The sequence below is a fragment of the Spermophilus citellus genome, assembly GCF_964194105.1.
Source record: "Spermophilus citellus genome assembly, chromosome: 13".
Classification (NCBI taxonomy): Eukaryota; Metazoa; Chordata; class Mammalia; order Rodentia; family Sciuridae; genus Spermophilus; species Spermophilus citellus.
This window is the reverse complement of record NC_138193.1, coordinates 32,275,977-32,291,792: the sequence shown is the minus strand read 5'-3', so window position 1 is coordinate 32,291,792 and position 15,816 is coordinate 32,275,977.

Here is a 15,816-nt window from a genome sequence, read left to right as displayed (position 1 = left end):
AGTGAAACGCCAAAATACAAACTGTTATTGGAACCAAATCTTCAACATTGAAGAAAGAATTTTGGGGAACAAAGTGGGCTCAGTGTACTGATCATTACCTGAAAGTATCACCCAGTTTGGGTGTAAAAATATTTGCTGAGATTTCTGGAGATTCGTAATTTTTGGAAGCTTGGCAACCCCTTTCAATGAAAGTGTTTCTCGCCTGTCACTGCTTAGGGCTACATCAATAGGAAACAGAAAATGAAGTTAGAACTTGAAACTACTTAATTGTGTCAAGTTTCAAAAGGCTAGCACAAACCGTGCTTGATTTAGAGTTCCAAATACATCTATCAATACAGGAGAAAACAGAGTGAAACGCCAAAATTCAAACTGTTACTGGAAACGAACGCTTCAACATAGAAGAACGAAATTTGGGGAACCAAGTGGGCTTAGTGTACTGATCATTACCTGAAAGTATCATCCAGTTTGGGTGAAAAAATATTTGCTGAGATTTTAGGAGATCCGTAATTTTTGGAAGCTTGGCAACCCCTTTCAATGAAAGTGTTTCTAGCCTGTCACTGCTTAGGGCTACATCAATCGGAAACAGAACATAGAGATAGAACTTGAAACTACTTAATTGTGTCAAGTTTCAAGAAGGTAGCACAAACCGTGTTTGATGTAGAGTTCCAAATACATCTATCAATATAGGAGAAAACAGAGTGAAACCTAAAATTTCAAACTGTTACTGGAAACGAAAGGTGCAACATTGAAGAACGAAATTTGGGGAACAAAGTGGGCTCAGTGTACTGATCATTACCTGAAAGTATCACCCAGTTTGGGTGAAAAAATATTCGCTGAGATTTCTGGAGATTCGTGATTTTTGGAAGCTTGGCAACCCCTTTCAATGAAAGTGTTTCTCGTCTGTCACTGCTTAGGGCTACATCAATAGGAAAAAAAATAGAGATAGAACTTGAAACTACTTAATTGTGTCAAGTTTCAAGAAGCTAGCACAAACCGTGTTTGATTCAGAGTTCCAAATACATCTATCCATATAGGAGAAAACACAGTGAAACACCAAAATTCAAACTGATATTGGAAACGAACACTTCAACATAGAAGATCGAAATTTGGGGAACCAAGTGGGCTCAGTGTACTGATCATTACCTGAAAGTATCATCCAGTTTGGGTGAAAAAATGTTTGCTGAGATTTCTGGAGATTCGTAATTTTTGGAAGCTTGGCAACCCCTTTCAATGAAAGTGTTTCTCGTCTGTCACTGCTTAGGGCTACACCAATAGGAAACAACATGTAGAGATAGAATTTGAAACTACTTAATTGTGTCAAGTTTCAAGAAGCTAGCACAAATCGTGCTTGATTTACAGTTCCAAATACATCTATCAATATAGGAGAAAACAGAGTGAAACGCCAAAATTCAAACTGTTACTGGAAACGAACGCTTCAACATAGAAGAACGAAATTTGAGGAACCAAGTGGGCTTAGTGTACTGATTATTACCTGAAAGTATCATCCAGTTTGGGTGAAAAAATATTTGCTGAGATTTCTGGAGATTCGTAATTTTTGGACGCTTGGCAACCCCTTTCAATGAAAGTGTTTCTCGCCTGTCACTGCTTAGGGCTACATCAATTGGAAACAGAACATAGAGATAGAACTTGAAACTACTTAATTGTGTCAAGTTTCAAGAAGCTAAAACAAACCGTGTTTGATTTAGAGTTCCAAATACATCTATCAATATAGGAGAAAACAGAGTGAAACCTAAAAATTCAAACTGTTACTGGAAACGAAAGCTTCAACATTGAAGAACGAAATTTGGGGAACAATGTGGGCTCAGTGTACTGATCATTACCTGAAAGTATCACCCAGTTTGGGTGTAAAAATGTTTGCTGAGATTTCTGGAGATTCGTAATTTTTGGAAGCTTGGCAACCCCTTTCAATGAAAGTGTTTCTCGTCTGTCACTGCTTAGAGCTACACAAATAGGAAACAACATGTAGAGATAGAACTTGAAACTACTTAATCGTGTCAAGTTTCAAGAGGCTAGCACAAACCGTGCTTGATTTAGAGTTCCAAATACATCAATCAATATAAGAGAAAACAGAGTGAAACGCCAAAATTCAAACTGTTATTGGAACCAAAACTTCAACATTGAAGAACGAAATTTGGGGAACAAAGTGGGCTCAGTGTACTGATCATTACCTGAAAGTATCACCCAGTTTGGGTGTAAAAATATTTGCTGAGATTTCTGGAGATTCGTAATTTTTGGAAGCTTGGCAACCCCTTTCAATGAAAGTGTTTCTCGCCTGTCACTGCTTAGGGCTACATCAATAGGAAACAGAACATAGAGTTAGAACTTGAAACTACTTAATTGTGTCAAGTTTCAAGAGGCTAGCACAAACCGTGCTTGATTTAGAGTTCCAAATACATCTATCAATACAGGAGAAAACAGAGTGAAACGCCAAAATTCAAACTGTTACTGGAAACGAACGCTTCAACATAGAAGAACGAAATTTGGGGAACCAAGTGGGCTTAGTGTACTGATCATTACCTGAAAGTATCATCCAGTTTGGGTGAAAAAATATTTGCTGAGATTTCAGGAGATCCGTAATTTTTGGAAGCTTGGCAACCCCTTTCAATGAAAGTGTTTCTAGCCTGTCACTGCTTAGGGCTACATCAATCGGAAACAGAACATAGAGATAGAACTTGAAACTACTTAATTGTGTCAAGTTTCAAGAAGGTAGCACAAACCGTGTTTGATGTAGAGTTCCAAATACATCTATCAATATAGGAGAAAACAGAGTGAAACCTAAAATTTCAAACTGTTACTGGAAACGAAAGCTGCAACATTGAAGAACGAAATTTGGGGAACAAAGTGGGCTCAGTGTACTGATCATTACCTGAAAATATCACCCAGTTTGGGTGAAAAAATATTCGCTGAGATTTCTGGAGATTCGTGATTTTTGGAAGCTTGGCAACCCCTTTCAATGAAAGTGTTTCTCGCCTGTCACTGCTTAGGGCTAAATCAATAGGAAACAGAACATAGAGACAGAACTTGAAACTAATTAATTGTGTCAAGTTTCAAAAAGCTAGCACAAACCATGCTTGATTTAGAGTTCCAAATACATCTATCAATATAGGACAAAACAGAGTGAAACGCCAAAATTCAAACTGTTACTGGAAATGAACGCTTCAACATAGAAGAACGAAATTTGGGGAACCAAGTGGGCTTAGTGTACTGATCATTACCTGAAAGTATCATCCAGTTTGGGTGAAAAAATGTTTTCTCAGATTTCTGGAGATTCGTTATTTTTGGAAGCTTGGCAACCCCTTTCAATGAAAGTGTTTCTCGTCTGTCACTGCTTAGGGCTACATCAATCGGAAACAGAACATAGAGATAGAACTTGAAACTACTTAATTGTGTCAAGTTTCAAGAAGCTAACACAAACCGTGTTTGATTTAGAGTTCCAAATACATCTATCAATATAGGAGAAAACAGAGTGAAACCTAAAAATTCAAACTGTTACTGGAAACGAAAGCTTCAACATTGAAGAACGAAATTTGGGGAACAAAGTGGGCTCAGTGTACTGATCATTACCTGAAAGTATCACCCAGTTTGGGTGTAAAAATATTTGCTGAGATTTCTGGAGATTCGTAATTTTTGGAAGCTTGGCAACCCCTTTCAATGAAAGTGTTTCTCATCTGTCACTGCTTAGGGCTACACCAATAGGAAACAACATGTAGAGATAGAACTTGAAACTACTTAATTGTGTCAAGTTTCAAGAAGCTAGCAAAAACCGTGCTTGATTTAGAGTTCCAAATACATCTATCAATATAAGAGAAAACAGAGTGAAACCTAAAAATTCAAACTGTTATTGGAACCAAAACTTCAACATTGAAGAACGAAATTTGGGGAACAAAGTGGGCTCAGTGTACTGATCATTACCTGAAAGTATCACCCAGTTTGGGTGTAAAAATATTTGCTGAGATTTCTGGAGATTCGTAATTTTTGGAAGCTTGGCAACCCCTTTCAATGAAAGTTTTTCTCGCCTGTCACTGCTTAGGGCTACATCAATAGGAAACAGAACATAGAGTTAGAACTTGAAACTACTTAATTGTGTCAAGTTTCAAGAGGCTAGCACAAACCGTGCTTGATTTAGAGTTCCAAATACATCTATCAATATAGGAGAAAACAGAGTGAAACGCCAAAATTCAAACTGTTACTGGAAACGAACGCTTCAACATAGAAGAATGAAATTTGGGGAACCAAGTGGGCTTAGTGTACTGATTATTACCTGAAAGTATCATCCAGTTTGGGTGAAAAAATATTTGCTGAGATTTCTGGAGATTCGTAATTTTTGGAAGCTTGGCAACCCCTTTCAATGAAAGTGTTTCTCGCCTGTCACTGCTTAGGGCTACATCAATAGGAAACAGAACATAGAGTTAGAACTTGAAACTACTTAATTGTGTCAAGTTTCAAGAGGGTAGCACAAACCGTGCTTGATTTAGAGTTCCAAATACATCTATCAATATAGGAGAAAACAGAGTGAAACCTAAAAATTCAAACTGTTATTGGAACCAAAACTTCAACATTGAAGAACGAAATTTGGGGAACAAAGTGGGCTCAGTGTACTGATCATTACCTGAAAGTATCACCCAGTTTGGGTGTAAAAATATTTGCTGAGATTTCTGGAGATTCGTAATTTTTGGAAGCTTGGCAACCCCTTTCAATGAAAGTGTTTCTCGCCTGTCACTGCTTAGGGCTACATCAATAGGAAACAGAACATAGAGTTAGAACTTGAAACTACTTAATTGTGTCAAGTTTCAAGAAGCTAGCACAAACCATGTTTGATTTAGAGTTCCAAATACATCTATCAATACAGGAGAAAACAGAGTGAAACGCCAAAATTCAAACTGTTACTGGAAACGAACGCTTCAACATAGAAGAACGAAATCTGGGGAACCAAGTGGGCTCAGTGTACTGATCATTACCTGAAAGTATCACCCAGTTTGGGTGAAAAAATATTCGCTGAGATTTCTGGAGATTCGTGATTTTTGGAAGCTTGGCAACCCCTTTCAATGAAAGTGTTTCTCGTCTGTCACTGCTTAGGGCTACATCAATAGGAAAAAAAAATAGAGATAGAACTTGAAACTACTTAATTGTGTCAAGTTTCAAGAAGCTAGCACAAACCGTGTTTGATTCAGAGTTCCAAATACATCTATCCATATAGGAGAAAACACAGTGAAACACCAAAATTCAAACTGATATTGGAAACGAACACTTCAACATAGAAGATCGAAATTTGGGGAACCAAGTGGGCTCAGTGTACTGATCATTACCTGAAAGTATCATCCAGTTTGGGTGAAAAAATGTTTCCTGAGATTTCTGGAGATTCGTAATTTTTGGACGCTTGGCAACCCCTTTCAATGAAAGTGTTTCTCGCCTGTCACTGCTTAGGGCTACAACAATCGGAAACAGAACATAGAGATAGAACTTGAAACTACTTAATTGTGTCAAGTTTCAAGAAGCTAACACAAACCGTGTTTGATTTAGAGTTCCAAATACATCTATCAATATAGGAGAAAACAGAGTGAAACCTAAAAATTCAAACTGTTACTGGAAACGAAAGCTTCAACATTGAAGAACGAAATTTGGGGAACAAAGTGGGCTCAGAGTACTGATCATTACCTGAAAGTATCACCCAGTTTGGGTGTAAAAATGTTTGCTGAGATTTCTGGAGATTCGTAATTTTTGGAATCTTGGCAACCCCTTTCAATGAAAGTGTTTCTCGTCTGTCACTGCTTAGGGCTACACCAATAGGAAACAACATGTAGAGGTAGAACTTGAAACTACTTAATTGTGTCAAGTTTCAAGAAGCTAGCACAAACCGTGCTTGATTTAGAGTTCCAAATACATCTATCAATATAGGAGAAAACAGAGTGAAACGCCAAAATTCAAACTGTTACTGGAAACAAACGCTTCAACATAGAAGAACGAAATTTGAGGAACCAAGTGGGCTTAGTGTACTGATTATTACCTGAAAGTATCATCCAGTTTGGGTGAAAAAATATTTGCTGAGATTTCAGGAGATCCGTAATTTTTGGAAGCTTGGCAACCCCTTTCAATGAAAGTGTTTCTCGCCTGTCACTGCTTAGGGCTACATCAATCGGAAACAGAACATAGAGATAGAACTTGAAACTACTTAATTGTGTCAAGTTTCAAGAAGCTAACACAAACCGTGTTTGATTTAGAGTTCCAAATACATCTATCAATATAGGAGAAAACAGAGTGAAACCTAAAAATTCAAACTGTTACTGGAAACGAAAGCTTCAACATTGAAGAACGAAATTTGGGGAACAAAGTGGGCTCAGTGTACTGATCATTACCTGAAAGTATCACCCAGTTTGGGTGTAAAAATGTTTGCTGAGATTTCTGGAGATTCGTAATTTTTGGAAGCTTGGCAACCCCTTTCAATGAAAGTGTTTCTCGTCTGTCACTGCTTAGAGCTACACCAATAGGAAACAACATGTAGAGATAGAACTTGAAACTACTTAATTGTGTCAAGTTTCAAGAAGCTAGCACAAACCGTGCTTTATTTAGAGTTCCAAATACATCTATCAATATAAGAGAAAACAGAGTGAAACGCCAAAATACAAACTGTTATTGGAACCAAAACTTCAACATTGAAGAAAGAAATTTGGGGAACAAAGTGGGCTCAGTGTACTGATCATTACCTGAAAGTATCACCCAGTTTGGGTGTAAAAATATTTGCTGAGATTTCTGGAGATTCGTAATTTTTGGAAGCTTGGCAACCCCTTTCAATGAAAGTGTTTCTCGCCTGTCACTGCTTAGGGCTACATCAATAGGAAACAGAACATGAAGTTAGAACTTGAAACTACTTAATTGTGTCAAGTTTCAAAAGGCTAGCACAAACCGTGCTTGATTTAGAGTTCCAAATACATCTATCAATACAGGAGAAAACAGAGTGAAACGCCAAAATTCAAACTGTTACTGGAAACGAACGCTTCAACATAGAAGAACGAAATTTGGGGAACCAAGTGGGCTTAGTGTACTGATCATTACCTGAAAGTATCATCCAGTTTGGGTGAAAAAATATTTGCTGAGATTTCAGGAGATCCGTAATTTTTGGAAGCTTGGCAACCCCTTTCAATGAAAGTGTTTCTAGCCTGTCACTGCTTAGGGCTACATCAATCGGAAACAGAACATAGAGATAGAACTTGAAACTACTTAATTGTGTCAAGTTTCAAGAAGGTAGCACAAACCGTGTTTGATGTAGAGTTCCAAATACATCTATCAATATAGGAGAAAACAGAGTGAAACACCAAAATTTCAAACTGTTACTGGAAACGAAAGGTGCAACATTGAAGAACGAAATCTGGGGAACCAAGTGGGCTCAGTGTACTGATCATTACCTAAAAGTATCACCCAGTTTGGGTGAAAAAATATTCGCTGAGATTTCTGGAGATTCGTGATTTTTGGAAGCTTGGCAACCCCTTTCAATGAAAGTGTTTCTCGTCTGTCACTGCTTAGGGCTACATCAATAGGAAAAAAAAATAGAGATAGAACTTGAAACTACTTAATTGTGTCAAGTTTCAAGAAGCTAGCACAAACCGTGTTTGATTCAGAGTTCCAAATACATCTATCCATATAGGAGAAAACACAGTGAAACACCAAAATTCAAACTGATATTGGAAACGAACACTTCAACATAGAAGATCGAAATTTGGGGAACCAAGTGGGCTCAGTGTACTGATCATTACCTGAAAGTATCATCCAGTTTGGGTGAAAAAATGTTTCCTGAGATTTCTGGAGATTCGTAATTTTTGGACGCTTGGCAACCCCTTTCAATGAAAGTGTTTCTCGCCTGTCACTGCTTCGGGCTACATCAATCGGAAACAGAACATAGAGATAGAACTTGAAACTACTTAATTGTGTCAAGTTTCAAGAAGCTAACACAAACCGTGTTTGATTTAGAGTTCCAAATACATCTATCAATATAGGAGAAAACAGAGTGAAACCTAAAAATTCAAACTGTTACTGGAAACGAAAGCTTCAACATTGAAGAACGAAATTTGGGGAACAAAGTGGGCTCAGTGTACTGATCATTACCTGAAAGTATCACCCAGTTTGGGTGTAAAAATGTTTGCTGAGATTTCTGGAGATTCGTAATTTTTGGAAGCTTGGCATCCCCTTTCAATGAAAGTGTTTCTCGTCTGTCACTGCTTAGGGCTACACCAATAGGAAACAACATGTAGAGATAGAACTTGAAACTACTTAATTGTGTCAAGTTTCAAGAAGCTAGCACAAACCGTGCTTGATTTACAGTTCCAAATACATCTATCAATATAGGAGAAAACAGAGTGAAACGCCAAAATTCAAACTGTTACTGGAAACGAACGCTTCAACATAGAAGAACGAAATTTGAGGAACCAAGTGGGCTTAGTGTACTGATTATTACCTGAAAGTATCATCCAGTTTGGGTGAAAAAATATTTGCTGAGATTTCAGGAGATCCGTAATTTTTGGAAGCTTGGCAACCCCTTTCAATGAAAGTGTTTCTCGTCTGTCACTGCTTAGAGCTACACCAATAGGAAACAACATGTAGAGATAGAACTTGAAACTATTTAATTGTGTCAAGTTTCAAGAAGCTAGCACAAACCGTGCTTGATTTAGAGTTCCAAATACATCTATCAATATAAGAGAAAACAGAGTGAAACGCCAAAATTCAAACTGTTATTGGAACCAAAACTTCAACATTGAAGAACGAAATTTGGGGAACAAAGTGGGCTCAGTGTACTGATCATTACCTGAAAGTATCACCCAGTTTGGGTGTAAAAATGTTTGCTGAGATTTCTGGAGATTCGTAATTTTTGGAAGCTTGGCAACCCCTTTCAATGAAAGTGTTTCTCGCCTGTCACTGCTTAGGGCTACATCAATAGGAAACAGAACATAGAGTTAGAACTTGAAACTACTTAATTGTGTCAAGTTTCAAGAGGCTAGCACAAACCGTGCTTGATTTAGAGTTCCAAATACATCTATCAATATAGGAGAAAACAGAGTGAAACGCCAAAATTCAAACTGTTACTGGAAACGAACGCTTCAACATAGAAGAACGAAATTTGGGGAACCAAGTGGGCTTAGTGTACTGATCATTACCTGAAAGTATCATCCAGTTTGGGTGAAAAAATATTTGCTGAGATTTCAGGAGATCCGTAATTTTTGGAAGCTTGGCAACCCCTTTCAATGAAAGTGTTTCTAGCCTGTCACTGCTTAGGGCTACATCAATCGGAAACAGAACATAGAGATAGAACTTGAAACTACTTAATTGTGTCAAGTTTCAAGAAGGTAGCACAAACCGTGTTTGATGTAGAGTTCCAAATACATCTATCAATATAGGAGAAAACAGAGTGAAACCTAAAATTTCAAACTGTTACTGGAAACGAAAGCTGCAACATTGAAGAACGAAATTTGGGGAACAAAGTGGGCTCAGTGTACTGATCATTACCTGAAAATATCACCCAGTTTGGGTGAAAAAATATTCGCTGAGATTTCTGGAGATTCGTGATTTTTGGAAGCTTGGCAACCCCTTTCAATGAAAGTGTTTCTCGCCTGTCACTGCTTAGGGCTACATCAATAGGAAACAGAACATAGAGTTAGAACTTGAAACTACTTAATTGTGTCAAGTTTCAAGAAGCTAGCACAAACCATGTTTGATTTAGAGTTCCAAATACATCTATCAATACAGGAGAAAACAGAGTGAAACGCCAAAATTCAAACTGTTACTGGAAACGAACGCTTCAACATAGAAGAACGAAATCTGGGGAACCAAGTGGGCTCAGTGTACTGATCATTACCTGAAAGTATCATCCAGTTTGGGTGAAAAAATGTTTCCTGAGATTTCTGGAGATTCGTAATTTTTGGACGCTTGGCAACCCCTTTCAATGAAAGTGTTTCTCGCCTGTCACTGCTTAGGGCTACATCAATCGGAAACAGAACATAGAGATAGAACTTGAAACTACTTAATTGTGTCAAGTTTCAAGAAGCTAACACAAACCGTGTTTGATTTAGAGTTCCAAATACATCTATCAATATAGGAGAAAACAGAGTGAAACCTAAAAATTCAAACTGTTACTGGAAACGAAAGCTTCAACATTGAAGAACAAAATTTGGGGAACAAAGTGGGCTCAGTGTACTGATCATTACCTGAAAGTATCACCCAGTTTGGGTGTAAAAATATTTGCTGAGATTTCTGGAGATTCGTAATTTTTGGAAGCTTGGCAACCCCTTTCAATGAAAGTGTTTCTCATCTGTCACTGCTTAGGGCTACACCAATAGGAAACAACATGTAGAGATAGAACTTGAAACTACTTAATTGTGTCAAGTTTCAAGAAGCTAGCACAAACCGTGCTTGATTTAGAGTTCCAAATACATCTATCAATATAAGAGAAAACAGAGTGAAACCTAAAAATTCAAACTGTTATTGGAACCAAAACTTCAACATTGAAGAACGAAATTTGGGGAACAAAGTGGGCTCAGTGTACTGATCATTACCTGAAAGTATCACCCAGTTTGGGTGTAAAAATATTTGCTGAGATTTCTGGAGATTCGTAATTTTTGGAAGCTTGGCAACCCCTTTCAATGAAAGTGTTTCTCGCCTGTCACTGCTTAGGGCTACATCAATAGGAAACAGAACATAGAGTTAGAACTTGAAACTACTTAATTGTGTCATGTTTCAAGAAGCTAGCACAAACCATGTTTGATTTAGAGTTCCAAATACATCTATCAATACAGGAGAAAACAGAGTGAAACGCCAAAATTCAAACTGTTACTGGAAACGAACGCTTCAACATAGAAGAACGAAATCTGGGGAACCAAGTGGGCTCAGTGTACTGATCATTACCTGAAAGTATCATCCAGTTTGGGTGAAAAAATGTTTCCTGAGATTTCTGGAGATTCGTAATTTTTGGACGCTTGGCAACCCCTTTCAATGAAAGTGTTTCTCGCCTGTCACTGCTTAGGGCTACATCAATCGGAAAGAGAACATAGAGATAGAACTTGAAACTACTTAATTGTGTCAAGTTTCAAGAAGCTAACACAAACCGTGTTTGATTTAGAGTTCCAAATACATCTATCAATATAGGAGAAAACAGAGTGAAACCTAAAAATTCAAACTGTTACTGGAAACGAAAGCTTCAACATTGAAGAACAAAATTTGGGGAACAAAGTAGGCTCAGTGTACTGATCATTACCTGAAAGTATCACCCAGTTTGGGTGTAAAAATATTTGCTGAGATTTCTGGAGATTAGTAATTTTTGGAAGCTTGGCAACCCCTTTCAATGAAAGTGTTTCTCGTCTGTCACTGCTTAGGGCTACACCAATAGGAAACATCATGTAGAGATAGAACTTGAAACTCCTTAATTGTGACAAGTTTCAAGAAGCTAGCACAAACCGTGCTTGATTTATAGTTCCAAATACATCTATCAATATAGGAGAAAACAGAGTGAAACGCCAAAATTCAAACTGTTACTGGAAACGAACGCTTCAACATAGAAGAACGAAATTTGGGGAACCAAGTGGGCTTAGTGTACTGATTATTACCTGAAAGTATCATCCAGTTTGGGTGAAAAAATATTTGCTGAGATTTCAGGAGATCCGTAATTTTTGGAAGCTTGGCAACCCCTTTCAATGAAAGTGTTTCTCGCCTGTCACTGCTTAGGGCTACATCAATCGGAAACAGAACATAGAGATAGAACTTGAAACTACTTAATTGTGTCAAGTTTCAAGAAGCTAACACAAACCGTGTTTGATTTAGAGTTCCAAATACATCTATCAATATAGGAGAAAACAGAGTGAAACCTAAAAATTCAAACTGTTACTGGAAACGAAAGCTTCAACATTGAAGAACGAAATTTGGGGAACAAAGTGGGCTCAGTGTACTGATCATTACCTGAAAGTATCACCCAGTTTGGGTGTAAAAATATTTGCTGAGATTTCTGGAGATTCGTAATTTTTGGAAGCTTGGCAACCCCTTTCAATGAAAGTGTTTCTCGCCTGTCACTGCTTAGGGCTACATCAATAGGAAACAGAACATAGAGTTAGAACTTGAAACTACTTAATTGTGTCAAGTTTCAAGAGGCTAGCACAAACCGTGCTTGATTTAGAGTTCCAAATACATCTATCAATATAGGAGAAAACAGAGTGAAACACCAAAATTCAAACTGTTACTGGAAACGAACGCTTCAACATAGAAGAACGAAATTTGGGGAACCAAGTGGGCTTAGTGTACTGAGTATTACCTGAAAGTATCATCCAGTATGGGTGAAAAAATATTTGCTGAGATTTCTGGAGATTCGTGATTTTTGGAAGCTTGGCAACCCCTTTCAATGAAAGTGTTTCTCGTCTGTCACTGCTTAGGGCTACACCAATAGGAAACAAAATATAGAGATAGAACTTGAAACTACTTAATTGTGTCAAGTTTCAAGAAGCTAGCACAAACCATGTTTGATTTAGAGTTCCAAATACATCTATCAATATAGGAGAAAACAGAGTGAAACCTAAAAATTCAAACTGTTACTGGAAACGAACGCTTCAACATAGAAGAACGAAATCTGGGGAACCAAGTGGGCTTAGTGTACTGATCATTACCTGAAAGTATCATCCAGTTTGGGTGAAAAAATGTTTCCTGAGATTTCTGGAGATTCGTAATTTTTGGACGCTTGGCAACCCCTTTCAATGAAAGTGTTTCTCGCCTGTCACTGCTTAGGGCTACATCAATCGGAAACAGAACATAGAGATAGAACTTGAAACTACTTAATTGTGTCAAGTTTCAAGAAGCTAACACAAACCGTGTTTGATTTAGAGTTCCAAATACATCGATCAATATAGGAGAAAACAGAGTGAAACCTAAAAATTCAAACTGTTACTGGAAACGAAAGCTTCAACATTGAAGAACGAAATTTGGGGACCAAAGTGGGCTCAGTGTACTGATCATTACCTGAAAGTATCACCCAGTTTGGGTGTAAAAATATTTGCTGAGATTTCTGGAGATTCGTAATTTTTGGAAGCTTGGCAACCCCTTTTAATGAAAGTGTTTCTCGCCTGTCACTGCTTAGGGCTACATCAATAGGAAACAGAACATAGAGTTAGAACTTGAAACTACTTAATTGTGTCAAGTTTCAAGAGGCTAGCACAAACCGTGCTTGATTTAGAATTCCAAATACATCTATCAATATAGGAGAAAACAGAGTGAAACGCCAAAATTCAAACTGTTACTGGAAACGAACGCTTCAACATAGAAGAATGAAATTTGGGGAACCAAGTCACCTTAGTGTACTGATCATTACCTGAAAGTATCACCCAGTTTGGGTGAAAAAATATTTGCTGAGATTTCTGCAGATTCATGATTTTTGGAAGCTTGGCAACCCCTTTCAATGAAAGTGTTTCTCGCCTGTCACTGCTTAGGGCTACATCAATAGGAAACAGAACATAGAGTTAGAACTTGAAACTACTTAATTGTGTCAAGTTTCAAGAGGCTAGCACAAACCGTGCTTGATTTAGAGTTCCAAATACATCTATCAATATAGGAGAAAACAGAGTGAAACCTAAAATTTCAAACTGTTACTGGAAACGAATGCTGCAACATTGAAGAACGAAATTTGGGGAACAAAGTGGGCTCAGTGTACTGATCATTACCTGAAAGTATCACCCAGTTTGGGTGAAAAAATATTCGCTGAGATTTCTGGAGATTCGTGATTTTTGGAAGCTTGGCAACCCCTTTCAATGAAAGTGTTTCTCGTCTGTCACTGCTTAGGGCTACATCAATAGGAAAAAAAAATAGAGATAGAACTTGAAACTACTTAATTGTGTCAAGTTTCAAGAAGTTAGCACAAACCGTGTTTGATTCAGAGTTCCAAATACATCTATCCATATAGGAGAAAACACAGAGAAACACCAAAATTCAAACTGATATTGGAAACGAACACTTCAACATAGAAGATCAAAATTTGGGGAACCAAGTGGGCTCAGTGTACTGATCATTACCTGAAAGTATCATCCAGTTTGGGTGAAAAAATGTTTCCTGAGATTTCTGGAGATTCGTAATTTTTGGACGCTTGGCAACCCCTTTCAATGAAAGTGTTTCTCGCCTGTCACTGCTTAGGGCTACATCAATCGGAAACAGAACATAGAGATAGAACTTGAAACTACTTAATTGTGTCAAGTTTCAAGAAGCTAACACAAACCGTGTTTGATTTAGAGTTCCAAATACATCTATCAATATAGGAGAAAACAGAGTGAAACCTAAAACTTCAAACTGTTACTGGAAACGAAAGCTTCAACATTGAAGAACGAAATTTGGGGAACAAAGTGGGCTCAGTGTACTGATCATTACCTGAAAGTATCACCCAGTTTGGGTGTAAAAATATTTGCTGAGATTTCTGGAGATTCGTAATTTTTGGAAGCTTGGCAACCCCTTTCAATGAAAGTGTTTCTCGCCTGTCACTGCTTAGGGCTACATCAATAGGAAACAACATGTAGAGATAGAACTTAAAACTACTTAATTGTGTCAAGTTTCAAGAAGCTAGCACAGACCGTGCTTGATTTAGAGTTCCAAATACATCTATCAATATAAGAGAAAACAGAGTGAAACCTAAAAATTCAAACTGTTATTGGAACCAAAACTTCAACATTGAAGAACGAAATTTGGGGAACAAAGTGGGCTCAGTGTACTGATCATTACCTGAAAGTATCACCCAGTTTGGGTGTAAAAATATTTGCTGAGATTTCTGGAGATTCGTAATTTTTGGAAGCTTGGCAACCCCTTTCAATGAAAGTGTTTCTCACCTGTCACTGCTTAGGGCTACATCAATAGGAAACAGAACATAGAGTTAGAACTTGAAACTACTTAATTGTGTCAAGTTTCAAGAGGCTAGCACAAACCGTGCTTGATTTAGAGTTCCAAATACATCTATCAATATAGGAGAAAACAGAGTGAAACGCCAAAATTCAAACTGTTACTGGAAACGAACGCTTCAACATAGAAGAATGAAATTTGGGGAACCAAGTGGGCTTAGTGTACTGATTATTACCTGAAAGTATCATCCAGTTTGGGTGAAAAAATATTTGCTGAGATTTCTGGAGATTCGTAATTTTTGGAAGCTTGGCAACCCCTTTCAATGAAAGTGTTTCTAGCCTGTCACTACTTAGGGCTACATCAATCAGAAACAGAACATAGAGATAGAACTTGAAACTGCTTAATTGTGTCAAGTTTCAAGAAGGTAGCACAAACCGTGTTTGATGTAGAGTTCCAAATACATCTATCAATATAGGAGAAAACAGAGTGAAACCTAAAAATTCAAACTGTTACTGGAAACGAAAGGTGCAACATTGAAGAACGAAATTTGGGGAACAAAGAGGGCTCAGTGTACTGAACATTACCTGAAAGTATCACCCAGTTTGGGTGAAAAAATATTTGCTGAGATTTCTGCAGATTCGTGATTTTTGGAAGCTTGGCAACCCCTTTCAATGAAAGTGTTTCTCGTCTGTCACTGCTTAGGGCTACACCAATAGGAAACAACATGTAGAGATAGAACTTGAAACTACTTAATTGTGTCAAGTTTCAAGAAGCTAGCACAAACCGTGCTTGATTTAGAGTTCCAAATACATCTATCAATATAGGAGAAAACAGAGTGAAACCTAAAAATTCAAACTGTTATTGGAACCAAAACTTCAACATTGAAGAACGAAATTTGGGGAACAAAGTGGGCTCAGTGTACTGATCATTTCCTGAAAGTATCACCCAGTTTGGGTG